General features: G+C 37.1%; 1 protein-coding gene across 2 annotated transcripts in view; it reads right to left on the reverse strand.

Moving 5' to 3' along the window:
• wscd1.S (WSC domain containing 1 S homeolog) overlaps nucleotides 1–21,777 on the reverse strand; it is a 102,580-nt gene extending 80,803 nt beyond the window's left edge. Inside the window, exons 1-2 of one of the 2 annotated variants that reach the window (XM_041583704.1) lie at nucleotides 21,222–21,777; nucleotides 12,401–12,494 (exon numbers count right to left, since the gene is read on the reverse strand). The gene's annotated coding sequence lies outside the window, so the exon portion shown is untranslated. The remainder of the gene's footprint in view (nucleotides 1–12,400; nucleotides 12,495–21,221) is intronic. The other variant, XM_018249141.2, reaches the window with a different exon arrangement.
• Nucleotides 21,778–22,594: the final 817 nt, after the last annotated feature.

Consider the following 22,594-nt stretch of genomic DNA (forward strand, 5'->3'; position numbering starts at 1 on the left):
ATGGCTATTTCGTAATTCTGAGCTTTCTGGATAATGGGTTTCTGGATAACGGATCCCATACCTGTATTTTAATGTTGATGGCACTTACACCATTTACTTAATCTATTCTTAGCTTTTACAAAAGAAATATTTGAAGTGGCTATTTGATCCCATCCCCAAAAGAATCAAGCAAAAAGCATGTTTTCTTTTGTTCAGTCTATTGATGTATGCCATTTGAAAAAGAGTGTTTGGTTTCAGACCTTATGACCTTTATTACAATGAGACAATGGACCAAGGCAAATGAAACCATCAAACAAGACTGGGTCTTTAATGAAGTGTGTACTGTATGATAATTGTATCCCACGGGGTGTTTTAGATCTGAGATTCATTGTCTCATTATTACACTGTTTATAAAATCAAAAGGTATGCTGCTCTTTTGATAGCGTGTATTTCTAATGAAAGCAGGATAGTGAAATCTTTTGGCACAAAAATTATAGTTTAGATAAACGTTAATTACTTATGAACTAATATAGTTTATTATAATCCTGCTGAGAAAAATGTAGCTTGCAGTAGCAAATATGCGATGGCAGGAACAATTGCTTTCTAATGTATAAATGCGGGGCTTATAGTCCTTTTAAAGTGGTTGTTCACCTACTAAACACTTTTTTCAGTTCATTGTTTTCAGATTGTTCCCCAGAAATTAAGACTTTTTGCAATTACTTTCCATTATTTATTTTTTATTTTTTTCTAAAATCTAAGTTTAAAGTTGAATGTTCGTGTCTCTGGTGTTTGAGTCTGGCAGCTCAAACAATTTTGCAACATTTAGGGGCATATTTATCAAGGGTCGCATTTCAAATTGAAAAAACTTCGAAATTTGAATTCAAAAAGACCAACTGAAATTAAGTTTTTTTTTGGTCCAATAGGTCCATTTTCAATCGAATAGGTCCGTATTTGGCCGAATTCGAATCATAAGAATAGCGCATTCGATCGAATTCGATTAGAAGTTTTTCCCAAAAAAAGTCCACCAATTGACTCCAAATGGGTTCTAGGAGGTCCCCCCATAGGCTAAAACAGCAATTTGGCAGGTTTTAGATGGCGAATGGTTGAAGTTGAATTTTTAAAGAGACAGTACATGATAAATTCAAGCATACTTTATAAGTTTACATCAAGGGGGTAATTTACTAAAATCTGAATTTATCTCATATTTTATTTAAAAAAAACCATGACCAAACTCCCATGCCTGATTTTAGCTTATTCATTTATAAAATAACTCTATTTAATCGGATCTCAGAAAAACTTGATAAAACCGAGCAAAAACCTGGATTGCACTAATTTTTCTTCATTTTTTTCCAAATTGCTTGAATTTTTCTGGCTTTTTTTCCAGAATCACTACATTTTTTTGAGTTTTTGTCTGAAAACCCTGAAAAGTCAGATTTTCTGGCAAATACCCCCGAAGACCCAGATAACTTCAGTTTGATATAGGTGCTTCTCCCTTTGACTTATACAGGACCTCGACAGGTTTGAGATGGCAGATTTTCAGATTCTGGCTTTTTGCAGCATCGGGTATAATAAATCTAGACAATTTAGTTTTCTAATGAAAAAAAACTCGAATTTTTAGAGTTTTTACCATTTAGACTTTAATAAATAACCCTGAGAATTTTGCAATTTTTCCATTAAGCAAAATTAGGTGCCTATGCAGGGAGGCCTATTTAGCAAAACAGTTATATTTTCTGCTTCAAATAACATTGAAAAAAAAATACGAATACCTGAAATTTGTACATGATTCATCATTTTCAATGGGTCGACAAGCTTGGGTCGAAAAACTCAAATTGAATAAATAATAAACATTTTCTCTAGACCAGCTTCCATTGGCTTATACACAACCTATCAAGCTTTCTGATTTTTTTATTATTTAATAAATATTGAATAATTGTGTTTTGAAAACATAATTGAAATTTGTGATTTCCAGCACCAAATAATACAAAGTCTGGAAAACAATAGGAACATTAACACACTTTAACAGGTGCAAATTTGTGCCCCTCTCACACTTCAGCACTTGAAGTGCAAATAATCCCTAGTCCACATGACATATCTAATATAGACACAAACAGTACATTTTACAATTCCATAATTATCCTCATATAGAAATGCTGCATTTGCCATTACATAGCAGTATCCTCTGTGAAATGCAGTTCGTACAGACCCCATCATAAACATGGCTATTACCAGACATGATAGAATTCGTTGACCGGGGCAGACTTATGTTGAGATAAACTAGAATGTAAATAACTGCAATCTCTTGGACTAAATTAAAGATTACGGTAAATCAGTTTTCATTGCCCTAGGATCTAGATATCCTGTGATGCCTTAAACGAAAATACACTGTAGGAAGAAGATCGTTTTTTTATTTTATTTGGGTTGGCAGTGGCGTAACTAGATGTTACTGGGCCCCACAGCAAATTTATATTAGGCCCCCAAAACACTCAGAGGTTTTCCTGTTTTACCAATATATATTGAAATTGCTCATTAAGTAGGGCTGCATGGGGCCCCCTATACCACCTGGGCCCCCCTGCAGTCGCAGGGTCTGCTTCCTCTGTAGTTACACCCCTGTGGGTTGGTATTTGTATAACCAAAATAATACTGAGGAAAAGACCAGTTTTAAAAAAAATATATATTTGCTGTGGATGAAGCAAATGAATGTGAGCAGTGGAACACCATTGTGGTCTGAGAATTAAAGCTCAGCAGAGGTTCTAAGCTGTAATAACCTTATGAACTGTTAATCTTTGATATAATTGATGTGGTTTTAACAATTCGGACAACACAATACAATTAATGGAGTTTAACGATGTTGACAGTATCCCTGTTTAGCCCCTATGATCACAAAGATGCAATAATCAATTAGAGGTAAGCTGTGCCCATGAGCATGTCCTGTTAAATGACAATATTCTTGAGCTGCATTAAATGAGGTGATCTTGGCCACCTCATGGTGTTATATGTGCAGTTATGTGCAGTTACTGGAACACTGTATTTCTTTTGTTAACAGAGTGGGGTTTATTTATAAAGCAGTGCCAAATGATTCGCCCAGTGAAAGTGTTAGCCCAGCGTATGTTTACATTTATAAAGCTGGACACGATTGGTGCATTAAATGTGCAAGCATAATTGCATAATTTCTCTGCGATTATCTTTAAGAGATTTTTAGATATGGCATGATCGCAAACTGCAAATATTGATGCGCACACTGTGGGCCTTATTTATCAAAGTCTTAGGGGCAGATTTATCAAGGGTCGAATTTCGAAGCGAAAAAACTTTGAAATTCGACCATCGAATAGGTGTAGTATGATAGTCAAAGTCGAAGTTTTTTTCTGCTAAATTAAAATCCTTAGAATCATTTGTTTCGTACGATTTTCAAAAAAAACCTTTGACTTCTCAAAACTTATAGGTTATAGGAGGTTCTCCCCATAGGCTAAACAGCAATTCGGCAGGTTTAAGGTGGCGAAGTGTCGAAGTCGAAGTTTTTTAAAGAGACAATACTTTGATTTTCGAAAGGTCGAATTTGTGAAGTATTTTCAATTCAAATCGAATTTTGGCCTATTCGATGGTCGAAGTACCCAAAAATTACTTCAAAATTCGAAGTTTTTTAATTCGAAAATTCACTTCGACCTTTGATAAATCTGCCCCTTCATTTTTCTGATTATTTTAATGAAAAATGTCCGACCAAACTAGAATCTGTATTATTTATTATTAATAAATCATGATCGAACACGAAAAAATTTAGTGAAAATCAGAATCTTAAAATATTTACGGATTTTTTACGATTATTTTCAGGCTTTTTCCCCTAAAAGCTAAATTTTTTGGATTTTTGCCCAAAAAGTCTGAAATAGTTGGAGTTTTGGGCTATTTCCTGCGCAGACCACAGAAACTTCCAAATCGCATAGGGACCTCTCCCAATGACTTATATACAACCTCAGCAGGTATAAAAATCTCAAAAAATTTGAGGGTATTTTTCCACTAAAAATTCAGATTTTATTGTTAAAAAAACTTAAAATTTTTCAAGTTTTTGCCATCTGGACTTAAATAAACAACATATTAACATAATACATATTAACATAGTAAGTTAGGTTGAAAAAAGACACATGAAGTTCAACCTTTTAACTTTTTTTGATCCAGAGGAACGCAAAGCCTCTCCAAATTTTTTCAGAGGGGAAAAAATTCCTTCCTGACTACAAAATGGCAATTGGACTTGTACTATGAGCTTTCTTCCATAACCCTGTATTCCCTCACTTGCTAAAAAGCCACCCAACCCTTTCTTAAAGCTATCTAATGTATCAGCCTATACAACTGATTCAGGGAGACAATTCCACATCTTCACAGATTATTATATGATCCCCTTATATATTTATACATAGTTATCATATCACACCTTAAGCGCCTCTTCTCCAGCGTGAACATCCCCAACTTGACCAGTGATAGCTAAGATTCTCCATAACTTTCACCAGCTTAGTTGCCCTTCTCTGTACCCTCTCTAATACAATAATGTTCTGTTTGAGCGATGGAGACCAAAACTGTACGGCATATTCTAGATGTGGCCTTACCAGTGCTTTATAAAGTGGAAGAATGACCCCCTCCTCCCATAGATCAATGCCCCTTTTAAATACAGCTCAAGACCTTATTTGCCCTTGATGCTGCTGACTGGCATTGCTTGCTATAGCCAAGTTTATCATCTACAAGGACTCCAAGGTCCTTTTCCATAATATATTTGCCCAGTGCAGTCCCATTAAGGGTATAAGTGGCTTGGATATTTTTACATCCCAGGTGCATGACTTTAAATTTATCAAAAATAAAAAAAAATTATAGAAATAGTTAGGCCAGTATTCTTTTCAGAAAAGGTGCCGTGACTAAAACGTATAACACTTGAGAATGGTGCTATCCATTCTAACAATAAACTTTTTATAGAAGTAAGCATCAAAGTCACATCCACATGCTTCAATGGAGTTAAAAGGGCAGAGAAAGCCAAGCAACAATGTTTAATATCCTGAGAATTGCTTTTTCCTGTTTTGAAACAAAGACAGCTGATATCTACGAAGGAGAAATGGTTCTGAATGCAAGAGACCAGCATACACTACAAAAATATTTTTAAGTGTAAAGCTATTGGTAAACCTGCATTGTAGATAATTACCATAACAACTGCTAATTGGTATTAGCAGAAATACATACAGCTTAGCTTTTGTTTCAGTAGGTTCATTAAACAAGACCACTGTAGGCAACTTGTTTTATTAAAAACCCCGAAAAAGACTCATAATAAAAAAGATTCATAATAGATGCAGAGATGTTTTCAGGGTCATTCATTGCCACCCCATGGAGTAAAAGGGAGCACTAACAATGGTGATAGGGAATTTGCACCCATGCTCCCTCATGCTCTACATGCCAGTGTGGTGAAGGGTTCTCATGCTGGGGAGAAAGAGACATATCAATACTGCCTTTATTAGCAATAACATTATTTATTCAAACTTCAAAATCTTGTGCATGCAGCCGCATAGTGATTTACAGTAAAACAATACATTAAAGGGGTTATTCACCTTTAAACGCTTTTTTTCCGTTCAGTTGGTTTCAGAAATTTATTTCATAAATTTTCTATTTGTGACTGTTTCTGTAATATTGAAATATAAACTTTTTTCACCTTCTAAAGCAGCTCTTTTGGGGAGTGGGGTAGCTGGCTCTGTAACTGTTCTCAATTGATACATTTGTTATCTTTGTCCCTGCTGAGCAGAATCCCTGTGTTTCATTAAAGGCAGCTGTTGGAATTGATACAATAGTTGCTAATATTCCACAGATACTGCTGGGAAATTTATCAATTAAATGTAACAAATTGTGACAGTTCAGAAAGCTCCTGGATCACTGAGCAGCCAGGCTCAAACATCTGAGACAGGAACATTAATCTGGAAAGCAATTGAAAAAAGGTCTTTAAGGTGAACAAACTGAACTGAAAAAAATGTTTGGAAGGCAAACAACCCCTTTAACAGAACTGTCGTCAATTCAATAATAAAATATCAATAAATACAAAGAAATAAAATAAATAAAAAGATGAGTGAAAGGATGTTTCTGCCCGGTAGAGCTTACAATCTAAATGAGTGGGTAACTATAAGACATAAATAGGAGGATATAAAGCGCTTCAGTTTACAGTTATTATTGCTGTGGTTAGCTAGATCCTAGCTAAGGTACGGGTATGGGATCCATTATCCAGAAACCCGTTATCCAGAAATCTCTGAATTACAAGAACGCATCTCCTATAGACTCTGTTTTAAAAATTGTTTGCTTTTTATCTGTACAGTAACCTGTACTTGATGCCATCTAAGATAAAATTAATCCTTATTGAAGGCAAAACAATTGTATTGGGTTTTATTAATGTTTAAATGATTTTTAGCAAACTTAAGTTATGGACATCCAAATTACTGAAAGATCTGTTATCACTAAAAGCCCATGTCTTGAGTATCCTGGATAGCAGGTCCCATACCTGTATTTTAGCAGTATGAAATAGCACTCCATAGGATTTGTTGCAAAATTAGCAAACAGTGGAACGTGAGTAGAAAGTGAGTAGAAATAAGGACAATGACTTCATGTGCCCATTAAAAAACCAAAAGTGTTGCAGGACTGTACCCAGAAATGTCATTGCATTTAAACTGCTTTATTAAGTAGGACTGTTCTGCCTATGTAATTATTAAATGAATATATCATTCTGTAACTGCCTGTGCCCATCAGGAAAGTTTTACATCTGAAGATTCTAGGACACCACTGTTAACTATAGCGATTTATTCATTATTTAAGAAGATTCACATATAGCGTAAACACATGCTCTTCTAAGATATTCAAATTTTCCTGTCTTACATAGTTAATGAGCTATGTTAATTTGCCCCAAATACAAATGCATTTTTAAAGCAGTTTCTGAAAAAAAAACAACCAAGAATCTAGAAATACTGAACTGCAAAATATATTCCTTACCTTTCAAGATCTTGATTTGTTGTGTCTCCTTTGGCAGAAAACTGGTTAGCCTGTGTCCCCACAAAGGAGATTTCTTGCAAAAGGAAGCATTTTAACAGCGTAATGAGTAATGAATACAGGTGTTGTGTGAAACTCGCAGATGGGCTGCTTTGTTATTAAAATATCGCAACACGACCTTCCAGAATATGCATTAATTGGTTCAGAAGGCAAAGCATAATTCTGCATGGAACTTGAATGCTTTATGATATCATTAAATATGAAGCACAACTAATCAAAGGGAAATGACAATTCATATTACAATTATAGCAAAAATTACTAGACATTAATTAGCAAAAAGCCAATACTTTGATGAGTACAATATAGCCACCATCTCTCTCCCATACTGCAAAAATATATTCTTTTAAATTCACTGCAAAATACGTTAAAGATATAATAAACACATCCTTTTCTTTTGCTGCTTAAAAATATTATTTTCCTCATCTAAAACCAATTAGGGCTCATGTATATCCACAAGTGCATTTGTGGACCCTAAAATTTTCCTGCAGTCAGTTGCACAAAAAACACTTTCATTAACGGCACTTGCATGGAAATACACTCCTTGCTCTTCCGTATAGTTGCAAGGGAATCCAAGAGTTACCACCACCTCCCGAACAGGCATTAACTACAGGGATCCCTCAGTGCCCTGCATCAAAAGGGGGCAAAAGCAGAAGGAGCATGTCACTCGCATGCCACCCAAAAATTTGCCAGGCAGACTTTGAAACTGTACAGTGCAATTGAGCCTAATTTGCACCAAAGCACACACACAATTGCATTGATTTTGCCAAATTGTATGCAATTACAGTAGGCACAACACGTTCGCAAAACAACTGCATCACCGTCTTGAGACTGCAATGATGTTGGAATTCTGGGAAAAAGACTGAATTGTGAGAAAGAAATATGACAATTGAGTTTCAAATTGCACATTGCTAACTGCACTTGTGGATGTGCATAAGTGATGTGGGGGTCAGGTAAAACCCGACCTGCACCCAACCCGAAACCCGCCCTCCACCAGCACCCACCCACACCTACTTCCAGGTTCCTTATACAGACTCGTGCTGAACCACCTTCCGCTGATGTCACAAAAGGGGCAGGGCGAGCAGACACGTGGCTATAAAAGGGGAAGCTGGAAGTGTTTTTGCGCCACCCGCAAATGGGGTGCAAGGTCAACCCAAACCCACCCGACCCATGGGTAAACTGCGGATATCGGGCCGGGCCGCACAACACAAATGTGCATATACCCTATTGTCTCTACAGTACACTGCATAAAATGCTTTTTATTTCGACTTTTGCAATCAAAACTGCAGTGGAACATCTAATCCCACAACGCATACTTATCGAGGGTCGAATTTCGAATTTGAAAAACTTTGAAATTCGAACTCGAAAAGACCAACCGAAATGAAGTTGAAGGTTTTTTTTGGCCGAATAGCTCCGTTTTACGATCAAATAGGTCCGTATTTGGCTGAATTCGAATTGTACGAATCGAAGTAATAGCGCATTCCATCGAATTTGAATCAAACTTTTTCCCATAAAAAAAACTTTGATTTTTCAAAGTCCACCAATTAACTCCAAATAGGTTCTAGGAGGTCCCACATAGGCTAAAACAGCAATTTGTCAGGTTTTAGATGGCGAATGGTCAAAGTCTAATTTTTAAAGAGACAGTACATGGTCGAAGTCAAATTTTTTTTTTTTTTTATATATTTTATCTTTATTTCCAATTTTCCATTGTAAAAGGAAGTTACAACATGTAAAAATATCACAACTTGTCTATGTCATGTACATAGTCCAAAACATCTTAGTTTCCACTTCATTATTCTTGTAAAACCTTTCTAGCCATCCATAAGATTTTTATAATCTGGTGTATCTTTATACCTTATCCATGCCGACCATGTAGCGATGTATTTTCCCTGTGTACTTTTGTCGTAGGAGATCATTTCCTCTATCTTCCTCATGGATTCGATTTCCCGTATCCAATCCTCGACTGAGGGAGGGTGGGTCAATTTCCATTTCCTCTGTATCACTGCTCTTGCTGCTTGTAAAGCAAATTTTATGAAACTGTTTTTTATCTTCTTTATGGCGTCTGGGAACATGGACAATAACCACACCTCCGGTGTCTCTGGTAAATATCCCCCCGTTATTTGTGTCAAATGTTTATTGATCTGCTCCCAATATCTTCTTATTTTTGGGCACGTCCACCAGATGTGTAGAAATGTTCCAGGTTCCGTGGCGCATCTCCAACAATGGTCTGTAGTTGCTGGGTATATTTTTTTTAGTTTTGTTGGATATAGGTATCACCTCGTTAGAATTTTGAAATTAGTTTCTTGCATCTTCACAGCCGTACTCATCTTGTGAGTGAGTATATAGGCCTTTTGCCACTCATTGTCTGTAAACGCTCTTCCAATCTCTTTCTCCCAATTTGTGGCATACGTTGGGCGGTTTTTAAACTTTATCTGATTTATAATTTCAACTCCTAATGAAACAGTATGTGATGGAGGTATCTTTATTTGTATCAATTTCTCGAAGGGAGTAGCACTCTTTTTCTTGATCTCGTTTTTTAACGACCTCTTGTACCAATGCATCAATTGGGCGTATTGGAAACTATGCTTTGGTTTCTGTTCTGATGGTGTAATTAATTTGTTCAAAGGTATCAGTCCTTCTTCGTTCATCACCTCACAGGCTCTTAAGCACTTCCCCTCCGATGCGTTTAAAAATCCTCCAGTTGTTATACCTGGATTGAACTGAGGGCTCCCAGTTATCGGCAAGGCTGGGCCTTCAAAGTTTATGATCTCATCGTATTGTCTTTTTATTTGATCCCAATGTCTTAAAGTATATCTTGTTATTAATGGGTATTTATCATATGGTTGACGATTTGGTTTAGGTATCCAGGGGAGCGATGCCAGGGTCGTTTTAGCCAGGGATTGTTCGATCTGGACCCAATCTTTGTTATCTTTGTGATGCTGCCAATCTAGTATCCTAGTCATTGTGATAGCATGAGAGTAGGTTTTAAGATCTGGGAGGCCTAGTCCCCCCTTCTCCTTTGGCCTTATCAGGATATTTCTCGATATTCTGCTCAGCTTTTTTCCCCCTATGAATTTTGTAAATAATCTCTGAGTTTCTACATAAAATACATTTGGAATCTGACATGTCAGTACTTGCATTACATACAGTAGTCTAGGAAGAATATTCATCTTGATTACGTTTACCTTGCCAAACCAAGAAAGCTGTATTTTACCCCATTCTTCTAGATCCTTTCTTATCTGATCTAAGATTTTATTGTGGTTCAAGGCGTAGGCATCTGTCACCATCTTTGGTACTTTAACTCCTAGGTATTTAATATATGACTGGGACCAGATAAATGGGAAGTTCTTCTTCAGCTCTGCCAATGTTTTTGTTTGGAGAGTTATAGACATCGCTTCCGATTTGGTTATGTTGACTTTAAAGTTACTATGTTTTCCAAATCTTCTTAACTCTTTCATTATTTCTGGCAGTGAGGTTAATGGTTGGGTAATGTATAGCAAGAGGTCATCTGCATAGCTTGCCGTCTTGTAATTGACCCCTGATAGAGAGAATCCCTTAATATTGGGGTTCCCTCTTATCGCATTTGATAGGTGTTCCATGGTCAATACGTATAACAATGGCGATAGAGGACATCCTTGCCTAGTCCCATTTCTGATTTGAAATGGCTTTGTGAGAACTCCATTTATTTTAAGTCTTGCTGATGGATTTGTGTATAGAAACATTATTCTTGCCAAGGCCAATTTTCCCATGCCCATTTGTTTCAGAGTTGCCTCTAGAAAAGGCCACGCAACTCTATCAAAAGCCTTTTCGGCATCTGTGGACAGGATCATGAATTCTTCGCTTCTTAAGCTCATTTGTTCTATTAGAGTGAAGGTCTTAAGCACATTGTCTCTTCCCTCCCTTTTATGTATAAAGCCTACTTGGTCTTTATGGATAATTTTGGGTAATGTTTCTTGAAGTCTGAGAGCCAAAATTTTTGCGTAAATTTTCATGTCTTCATTAAGCAGAGATATAGGCCGATAGCTTGTACAAAGTGCTGGGTCTTTGCCTGGTTTTAAGAGCATTACAATATGGGCTTCTAAGAGTGCACTGGAAGGGCTTGTAGACATATCTATTCCATTAAAAGCCTGCAACATAATAGGTATTAAGTCCGGCAGAGTTTTATAGAATAAAATTGTATAACCATCTGGTCCTGGACTTTTCCCTACTGGTGCGGCTTTAATTACCTGGTTCAGCTCTTCTACAGTGATCGGCATTTCCAATCTACTTATTTCTTCTTGAGTTAGATGGGGAAGTTCTGTCTCTCTTATATACGTATGTAACATTGGATCATCTTGTTCTTCTGCAATTCCCTTCAAGTTATATAGAGCTGTATAGTACTCATGGAAAGTTTCACCTATGTCTGTTGTCGTATAACAAAGCTCTCCTAAGGAATTTTTTATTGTGGTTATGTGTGTTCTTGCCTGTTTCGCTTTTAAAGCACGTGCTAATAGCCTTCCACTCTTGTTTCCAAATTCGTAGAATTGCTTTCTGCATCTCGATATGTAATATTGATGTTTTTTATCTAACTCTTCTTTTAGCTGTTGTCTCAGACCTGTGAGCTTTCCATAGTTGGCGGTGCTTAACGAAATTTTATGTTCTTGTTCTGCTTCTTTTATGTCTTGTAAGATTTTTGCTATATTATTAGCTCTTTGTTTTTTGAGTCTAATTTTTAAAGAGACAGTACATACAAATTTTTGAATTTTTAATTCGACCCTTGATAAATCTGCCCCATACACTTTGGGTTAAAACCATAGATTAATTAAGGTTTAAAACGACCGTTGCTGTCAGCTGGGAAAAAGAAGCTCAAAATACTCCAACACACATTTGGTGGGCATTCACCAGTATGAAATCATTCTGGGCTAAAGTAATTAAACACCTAAAGCAGACATTGGGTATACAGATAACTGGAGAGCCAGTATTTCTTCTATTATCAATGCTACCCAGCCCTATCAGTACTATCAAAGACTGGTTCACCTGATTTGTGCTATAAGCGGCCAGGGCAGTCATTCCCGGACACTGCAAATCAGTACAGCCCCCTTCAATGGTGGAATGGATGAGGGAAATAAGAACAATAATGAGAATGGAGGAATTTATATCCTCATTACATGGTACTCAGGAACAATATGTAGCTACCTGGGCTGCATGGACGGTATACAAGTATAAAAAAGATGCTGTACCTCAATAGAGTTAGTGATGGTTTATATTGTTTATAACACTAGGAAGAACAACCTTCTACTTTTTCTTTTACGTAGAACTAGAACTAGACAAGAATTATGCAATATTTGTAATAAACTTGATAATCTGTTATGTCTATGCTGTATATACTTACAACTCCTGAATCTAACGGCCTGTGTTGCGTTCCAGCTTTGTTTTTCTATTTTATCTTATGTCTGTACTATTTTCTTTCTTCTGCTTTTCTTATTCTGTTAAAGATTGAAAAATAAAGAATATATATATATATAATAAAAAAACAACTGTGGAAGAAATATGGCTTTTGCTGATAAACCCTTCCTTCCTCTCTTACACTTGTGTCTTTCAGCTTCCCCCTTTCTTTTCTAAACGAATAACATTCATGATATTTTTGTGAACTGCTCTCAAGCAAGGAAATGTGTTTAACATATCTAGCCCTAACCTGCCCAGAGCAAATATTACTATGAGCTGGGATTGACACAGATAAAACAGGTTTTCATTCACGATGCATGAAAGGACCATGACCACCATCTGTTCAATAAGCAGCCTGCACAGCTCAGTTACTTGTTGTGGCATTGCATGAAGAATGTGAATTCCTTAGATCAATATATCAAGCAAATTCTCATCAGTTTTAGTTACTTTTGCTTCACAGGAGATTGAGAGTGAAATGTGCCCCTCTTTTGTGTGTCAGACCCTATTAAAACTCTTGCGGCAGATACAAAAATGTTTCCATGGTTCATTGTCCTGCTCATCTTTTATAATAGAAACCTTGTTCCTTTTCATTTACTTTTACCTAAGAGGTAATGGCATTAATTTTTCAGCAAGAAATTCATCTAGAGAGAAGCTTGCTAGCTCACTAGTAATTATTTATTATTGGGAAAATGTGGTTTTTACTCAACTATTTTAAGATGTTTTTGTTATAAGAGCATTTTTACAGCATTTTAATTATTGTGCTTTAGTTTATATACCCATTTGTGCCAAAGCTTCTTCTTTACTGGACATGGCAACCTTCAGAAACCTTCACCTTTAGGTTAAAAACATGTTTTGAATATTTATAAATTGGGTTTATTTGTTTTTGAGTCTAAGTTAAGTCAAGCTGCCAGGATGCTTGAATTGGAGAATTCTTGTCAGGAAATTTGGATAAAAAGCTGCTGAAATGGCTTTAACAGCAGTATGGGTTTAATGATTGTCAAAGTATTTTCGGCAACTTCTACATGTACAGACCCAACTACCTATATGTCTACTCACTCAATCAAACATATTTTTGGTATCCACTTTGGTCTATGTTAGACTGTTCCCATAGTCCTTATTGAGTCAATTTGAACGTGGTACATGTACAATGCAAGCATGGTGCTAAACTGCTTAAAGGTGAACTATATTCACACATTCTTTTAATCTTGCTTTTCGGCTACTTCATCAGCTAAATGGGCCAAACAGGGGATGTGAAGCTATACCATGATTTACATGGGCCTCTAATTGCAAAAAAAGTCATAAGAAATTATCTACCTTACAAGGACAACATATGGAGGAGCTTAGATGTTTAGCTCAAGAAAAAACAAAAAACATAGATGTTTTCATGATTAAAAAAATAGGCATTAAGTATGTTCAGGACAAGTATTATTAATTGCATCCATGTTGAACAATGGAGTACTGCCCTTTAACCATATCCCATACTCAGTGCCCACCTAGCACAGAGATATACCCACCTCCATAATGGGCCTCTGCTAACAAAAAGTCATAAGAAATGATCTACCTTGCAAGGGTCAAATATGGAGGAGCTTCAATTTTTCTTGTCCCTGATTAGCTCAAAAAATAACAAAAAAACATTTTCATGATTAAACAATAGGCATGAAATATGTTCAGGGCAAGTATTATCCATTGAATCCATGTAAAACAAAGGAGTCCTGCCCTTGAAACATATCCCATACTTGATGCCCTCCACCCCAGCGTACATTTTTCTGGTAATGTTGCTGCGTAAACATTGGCATATCTGGGAAATGTCACAGAGAATCATGGGGGGAAGTGTTTAACAAGTGCAAACAGTCATCTTGCTTGAATTACCCCTTGTGCCTAAGTAAAGCAGTTACCTTCTTAAATCTGCTGGATGACTGAATCTCCACTTGCGAATGTGTCATTAAACAGCAGGAGGCAAAAAGAGCAAAAACATAACTGCTGCAATTCGCTGTTCTTGGACTGTGACAGCAACCTTTGAGAATGATAACTTTGCTGCATGTACAAATACGAAAAAGGCAAGTCGCCAGATCACACTTACTACTTGCATTCTTCTGCTTAAATACTGACATCAGTTGATTCATACAGCAGGCATGACTACATAGCTGCCTTGTACCACCACAAACTCAGAACTGGTGGAATTATGTTGGTGACAGAAAAGCAACTTATTTCAAGCATGTACTTAATTGCACCACACAATATGGAGGAACATTCATTACAAAACATTGCTCTTCCATGTTTTAGAAAATAAGCTATGTGGTAGAATAAAGGCCCTTTGCGAAAATTTTATATAATGTGGTTCACATGGCAATGGCAACTTAATTTTTACATATGGCATATGCATCTATTGCAATGTACCTTCATACGAAAAAGGTTAATCGTTGTGATGACAGAGATGTGTGGAATGCCCTGGAGGGTGATGTTATGGCACATTCTATTAATGCTTGGAGGGGTTTGGATGATTTCAAAGCCAAGCATATTATTATAGGCTGTTGTGATACTAAAATCTACTATTAGTATAGATATTGGTATATATAGTTCATATATTTGAGTTTATATATAGGTGTGTAAGTTTGTGTGTGTGTGTGTGTGTGTGTATAAGATTTTTGTCTTTTTTTCAATCCAAAACTATGTGATAAAGACACTATTTTGCCCAGATGCAGAAACTCATAACAATAATATATTTGCTTTCAGATAGGTGACAAGTAAATACTTGTTGCTGATGTTTGTTTGTCTAGTACTTTGCACATAAATGAGTAAATCCATAACCCCAACTTGTTGAAAATTAATTACACTGAAATGAATTACTTAATCTATGCTTGGGTCCTGGGGTTTTTCAGTTAAGGGATCTTTCCACATTCACTCATATCATGTTGGGTATACAGGTATGGGACCTGTTATCCAGAATGCTGGGGACCTGCCGTTTTCTGGATAATGGATCATTCCGTAATTTAATATTAAATTACCCAGTAGGCTGGTTTTGCATCCAATAAGAATTGATTATATCTTAGTTTGGATCAAGAACAAGGTATTGTTATATTATTACAGAAGAAAAGCTGAATAATTTTTAAAAAATTAGATTATTTAGTTATATTGGAGTCTATAGGAGACAATTTGGAACTTTTGGGATATCCGGTTTCCGGATAAAGTATCCCAAGCCTGTACTACCCAAGACCTAAATTTAGGTCCAGTACCACCCTAGGCAGCTGACCGTAGAACACCCCTTGGACATGCAGAATATTGATGAGTTATAGGTAAACCGTGATTAAATTCCAACCAAATATTTAAGACTGTAAGTTCATTTGGACAGGGCCATCTTGTATCAGTTATTGGTTGTTTTTAAATCTGCATGTTCAACATATTCAACATTTTTTGTACAGAGCTGCCTAATATGTTGGCGCTTTATAAACAATACAAGGATGCTTGTATGCAATCTACAGATATCCTCTAATATAGCAGATGTATCTAGCAGAGTACTGTATAAGAAATAAGAGACAAACATGTGTAGTCATGTTCTTTACTAGGAGCAGCCAAGCAAAACTTACAGATTCCAATTTTGGGTCAAATCATATTCTGGAAGGTGGTATTTTGTTCCTATTGGAACTTACAAATCAGAATGTTGTTAAAGGGTGCTCCACTCAAGAAACCCAGCAATTTCCCACTATATATCAGTTGTCAATTTTCAATTATTTCATTGTTATTTGTGAATGTAGCTGCATTTTTAAAAACATGATGATGCTCTTTAAACACTGTACATGGTAAGTAAATGCCCCTGGTTTTCAGAGGAGAGGAGAGAATGAGGGAGTGAATGAAGAAAAAAATAAAGCTTTTGCTGCACCTCTCTCAATAGATTAGCCCTTATATTTCTTAAATAAGCAAAACAACTGCATAATTATGTCCTACCCAGGAGTATCACAGTAAATCCCTGAAACATACAACTGATTAAGCAACAAAGTAAAGAACTGGTTTAGAAAGAAGTAGAAAAGCCTAAGCAGTACAGGAGATAATTGAATACTTTCAGAAAAAAAGCCCCCCCCAATTTCTGTTCTAATGTGGTCAATAAATCTGCATTGCACTCAAGGATTTTATGCACACAATATTTAATAAAGTGAATCACAACAAAAACACAACAAAATAATTTAATTCCATGTACTGTATGAGTAGATTTTGTAAGCAATCGCTTTTTCCACAGAGATAATTTAATTTCCCATAATTTGCTCGGGCATCCTGAATTGAAAATCAATCACAACTGGTCTGTTTTCTGATATATATTTTCCATTCAGAGTTGAATCCTGTGTGTCTAGAGCATTTCAATAAACCCAGGAACACCCCACTTTTGAACTACATGTATTGGTAACATTTATTTTTCGGTATACTTACAACTGGCGAGAGAAGAGGCCAGTACCAATACCTTTATCCCCAATTGACCATTTTTTGTTATACAGCTCATGCAGAAAGCACTTCAATCTGAGGTCTGGCTGCGCTCTGCACCTCTTGCCAGGTAAGAAATCTGGCACAAGGTAAATAATGCAGGAGAGCAAGCCACCCCTCTCCTTACCACCTGCTACAGCAGGACGGGCAGTTAAGGAAACTGTTGAGGCCTGCATTCACCGCTGCTCACAAATTCCGCAAAAGAGTGATGTGCATGTTAGGGGACAGGGAAGTCTTTGCACAAGACTATGAGCCAACAAAGGGAGGATGCACCAGTATCTGCACCAATAAAATACCATGGAAGTAGTTTGCACCAGCAAGTGCCATCCATTTTTTTTTTTTTTTTTTTACAGAAGAGCCATTATGTTTTTTAATAAAAAGAGCCTCAGAGATCCATGACTAGTCTTCAGCCTCATTTTATATGGTCATGAACAGGGTCTATTTTGGTCTGGTGCCACCCTAGTGACTTCATAAAGGCAAGACTCTTAGCAGTGACTAGAGGGGACATGATTTCACTTTACAAGTACATTAGAGGACATTATAGACAAATAGCAGGGGAGCTTTTTACCCATAAAGTGGATCACCGTACCAGAGGCCACCCCTTCAGACTAGTAGAAAAGAACTTTCATTTGAAGCAACGTAGGTGGTTCTTCACAGTCAGGACAGTGAGGTTGTGGAATGCACTGACGGGTGATGTTGTGATGGCTGATTCGGTTAATGGCTTTACGAATGGCTTGGATGATTTTTTGGACAGACATAATATCAAAGGCTATTGTGATACTAAACTCTATAGTTAGTATAGATATAGGTATATATAATTTATATGAAAGTAGGGAGGGGTGTGTGTATGGATGCTGGGTTTTCATTTGGAGGGGTTGAACTTGATGGACTTTGTCTTTTTTTCAACCCGATTTAACTATGTAACTAGGTCGAGTTTTTTTTAATTGACTAGTAATCTAGTATATATAAAAATATATAGTATATATAAAAATCTGCAGACCTAAGCACATGCCCTCGGGTGCCTATGTATAAAAAGGCGATGGTCATGGACCTCCTTAGTGTTATAACATCCCTATATTTTACAATAGGGGGTACAATATTCGCTATATATTGTTTGGTAATTTGGGTATGTGCATCAGCTATTAAAAGTTTGTTTTATAAAACTGAGAGAGCTTGGGTCAATGGCAGGGAGGTTCAGCATAAATGCAGGTTAGAGCGAGATTTGGAATTGATCCATACACTTAAAAGATAAGTGTCAGGTGAAGACCTCAAACCATAGCTGAATGACCAATACACCCATGTTTTTCCTATATCTGTAACCTTGTTATGGGCTAAGGGAGGCCTTTGTCAACTACTGAACTTCTGAAGGAGCTTGAACTGAAAAAAGTTTGACAACCACGGATTTATGGCAAATATACAGGGAATAATTATTTTCCTCTCCTTTACATTTTTTTTTTCTGAAATCAGGAAGTCTTATTCATCTTTATACCGTATCTGTGTTTTATAATGTGAATAGGAGCAGCCTGAATTGTTCTGGCAAAAAAAACTCCATCCGCTTTTGAAATAATGCCTTCAGGTCACTAACAATCATGGATAATATCAGACTAGTTGCTTCGCTTTGCCAAGCAACAACTTACTTCTGAACAAAGCCTGTGTAAAAAAAATGTTTACTGTTTTCTAAAGCCATCATTTTGAAATCTAATATCCTTTTACCTCCTAACATTTATAAAGAAAGAAAAAACTCATTATACACGACTACACCTAACAATTCCCATTTGTGTGACTATTCTGAATAATAAGTCGCCAGCAAAGCTTGCTAAGCCTGTCATTGATTCCTAAAGTTGTGTGCTCCTTATTTTAGTTTGAAGTCACCAAATAATGTTCTTGACATCCGCTAATTCTTCAGTTGAATTGATTTGTGAAGGAGGAAATCAATAAATCTCAAAAGCAACTGCTCAGTTTTATGTCAAAAACATTACTAAGTGGAAATATATTCCCGGTATAAATGATGGATTTCTCCTAGACTATAGGAAACATGTAAAATAATGTTCTATCTGTAAAGAACAGAGACTCCATGCTGTTTGTGGGGACTCATTAGAGAACAAGAGACCAAACAAGAAGTTGAACAGACACGAGTAAGTTAATGTTTATAGCCCTAACCAGAAAACATTGATGGTGGTATATAGATAAATGATGATTATGATAACCCAGTTAAGGTGGATGCCCTGGTACAGAACTTTCTGCTTGTTGCTTCTCTGCTTTTAGCTTAATGGAATATAAACTCGTTCAAAGGTCAATAATGGTATTACCTGATTCAGTTTAGGTCTGCATGGGATATTTAAGGAACCCTAAGCATTAGAGAAGGTTAATTTGAAGATGTAAACTCACATTCGATTCCCATCCACATTGCATATATGAACAGCAGACTTTAGCAAAGATGCTTTATCGTACAGAATTAGAAATAAATAATTGATGAAATATGGAGAGAGTTGAGGAACACCTCAAACTGTTGCCAGATAAGGGAGTGAGGATCCAGTTCTCTCTTGCTCTGCTACCACCTGTTCTACCCCCCACCAGCCTCTACCCTCAAACAGATGAATGTCCGTGACATACGCAGAATTAGCCTCTACTAACAGCAACCTCCTCAGCCTGTACCCAAGCTGCTGTTATAAATAAGCAAAATAAATAAATAAAAAAGCTCACTAAAGGCTGTACAAATCCAACATTCTAAATTATTTGTAATCTTTTTGTATGCTTCAGTCCAGGCAATTGAGTTATTATTAAATATTGCACAGTATATATTTCGCGTGACATAATCCAGTTTGCCAAATTATCTTTTTACATACATTGCAGGGTAATTTACAGCCATGCCTAATAAATTAAAATTCATGGCTAACAGGACAAATAAACATGATTTAGAACAATCCCTTTGTTTATGACGGTTATGCCTAATGGTTACAATCTATTCTTGCCAGACTTTTACAGGTTACTTTGAGCAAATAGGGCCACGGGGGGGATACCATAAAAGCTATTTAAATCTGGAGTGCAATATGTCAGGCAGCAAACAAATCACATTGAAACTGGAAAGAAAACAAGGAATGAGACACTGGATTCTGTAGAATCTGCTTTTAACAGCACTGAAACGGTTAAACATACGTAGACCAGGAACAATATGGATGGTGTTTAAACCCCTTACTGTTGTATAAGTATATAATACTTTAAAAATGCTGTCACAAAAGCAAACTGCAGCAACTAGGTAGTGCTTATGGGAACAGTTGCCTTTTTATTCCATATTTTTTTGAGCCCTAAATATATATGTATAGTTTAGTGATGCTCCTTTAACTATGAAACTTCTTAAAGACATAGGGCACAGCTACAGAAGCAGTAAAGAGTAACCGTCGATACACCAGACCTCCTTTAAACCAGATTTATTAGCATGTGATCACTCTGTAATCGTAATATGTAGGCTCTTTATGCAGCCATGCATACAGAAGCTATTAGTAGACAGCTGTTCAAATGGCTGGAATAACTATAAGGACAATAACTAAGGGCAATGAGGGCTCATGATGGGACTAGTAAATAATAATCTCACTGGCTGTAGCCATGATCACAGCATTGGGGCTCAGTGCACAGAACAGGAGGCATTTGCTGGTTTTGATGAGAATCAAGAAACTGGATCTCTCATTGGAATGCTACTTGCTAAACTTGGGGGGTTTCACTTGATATTACATATCTTAGCCACCTGCATGTATCCTAATCAAGGCAAAGCTACCTGCTGCCCAAACTTCAGTTCCTACACAGTAGACAGATGCTGGCAGATATTATTATTCCCATTCTACATATCTGCTGTGCTGCTGGTACCCAAGGGGAGAATGAGTTCATTGCATGAAGCTGAATGTGACAGTGGGGATGCTCTGTGTGTCACTCAAGTACAAGGAGGCACAGACACTGATGACACTTTAGAACCTGCCTGCCAGCCTTTAAAATATCTGGAGTCAATTTAACAGATCAACCAATGAGAAATCAGATTTCAGAAATTTGTCACAGTCGCAAGAAATCCCACAGTAGGAAGTAATAATGACAAGATACACAGCTGTATTCCATAAAGCTTTGGCAGCAGGCTCTGGAGTGGATGGCATTGCAATTAAGTTGTATGGGCTCAAGATACCGGTACTGAGCTTTGTTATGAAAAGGAAGAAGAAGAAGAGAATGGAACGAAAGGCTTGTGCTGCAAACAAGTTAGGGAGATGCAGAGCTCCAGGGAAGGGTCGCAGACTTGGCACATACAACTAACTTACCTGAGCACAGGAAGGCGCAGAGAGGAAAGTGTCTACTTGTCAAGCCCAAGAAAAGCTCAGGAATGAGCAGATAAATCCCATGCTTTTCCCATGCCGGAGTGCTGCTGCTGCGTTCGTCAGATAACTAAACATAGCCGGAGAGCGAGCGCTGACTTATCAGAAGGCGCATCCAGGCTGTTCTGCTGCTCCACAAGCTCCAGCTGTTTATATCAGTAACTAACACCACAGCCACATACAACAGTCGCTCCGCGCATGCTCAGTGCTGCCCCGCTCTGCTGCTGCTTCTGACTCGGCGATATCTGCGGGGTCCTAGCGGCTCCCATTAACCTCTGCCAGAACAGACTATCGAGCAGGGCATCAACTACAAACGCACCTACTACTCAGTCTCAGATGATATTCACTGATGCGTCTACTCTGCTGTTTTAATTTTATAGATTCAATGCAGCAAAAACAAGTGCATCTTCCTATTCCCACAATGGAATCTTCTCGCTTCTCTTTAGTCTCCCTGGGCAGACAGTACATGTATGGGACCCATTATCTAGAAAGCTCCGAACTATGGAAAGGTTGTCTCCCATAGACTCCATTATATATCAAATAAATAATCCAGATTTTTAAAACGGTTTTCCTTTTTCTCTGTGATAATAAAACAGTACCTTGTACATGATCCCTATGATGATATCATTAAAGGGGAACTAAAGTCTAAAATAGAATAAGGCTAGACATGCTATATTTTGTGTACTACTCACTGCACCAGAAGCCTAATTAAACAAACGATTTAAGTTGACCGCAGGGGGTCACCATCTTGTAACTTTGTTATACATCTTTGCAAGACCAAGACTGCACACATGCTCAGTGTGGTCTGGGCTTCAGTTGGGAGGTTAATCTTAGGGGTCATCATAAATGATCAAAGTCAGATCATTTCTACCATAGAAGCCTATACAGCAAGACTGATTAATAATCAGAATATGCAGACTGCACTGGGCCTGCAGATGCAAATCTCTACACGGTCACCAAATGCTCTACAGGGAAACAAGCAAAGCTGCTCGAGTTCTGGGAAGTAAGGTGGGGGGCTCCTGCTGTTTGAAAGTATGATCAGTTTTCCTGTAGCGCAATTAGGGACCGTCTGAAGTTTCCTATCCGCAGCAAGTAAAACGAAGGGGGAATGTTACTGCATACATTCAGGGTTATCATAAAAACGGTACACATTTTTTAATTAAAGTATATTTGAGAAAGGTTTCTTTTTCATTAAAGAAAGTAAAAATTTAATTTTATTTTTTGTTTTGCCTTTAATCCTTATTGGAAGTAGAACCAGCCTATTGGGTTTATTTAATGTTTAAATTTTCTAGCAGACTTAAGGCATGAAGATCCAAATT

Source organism: Xenopus laevis, chromosome 2S (genome assembly GCF_017654675.1).
Source record: "Xenopus laevis strain J_2021 chromosome 2S, Xenopus_laevis_v10.1, whole genome shotgun sequence".
NCBI lineage: Eukaryota > Metazoa > Chordata > Amphibia > Anura > Pipidae > Xenopus > Xenopus laevis.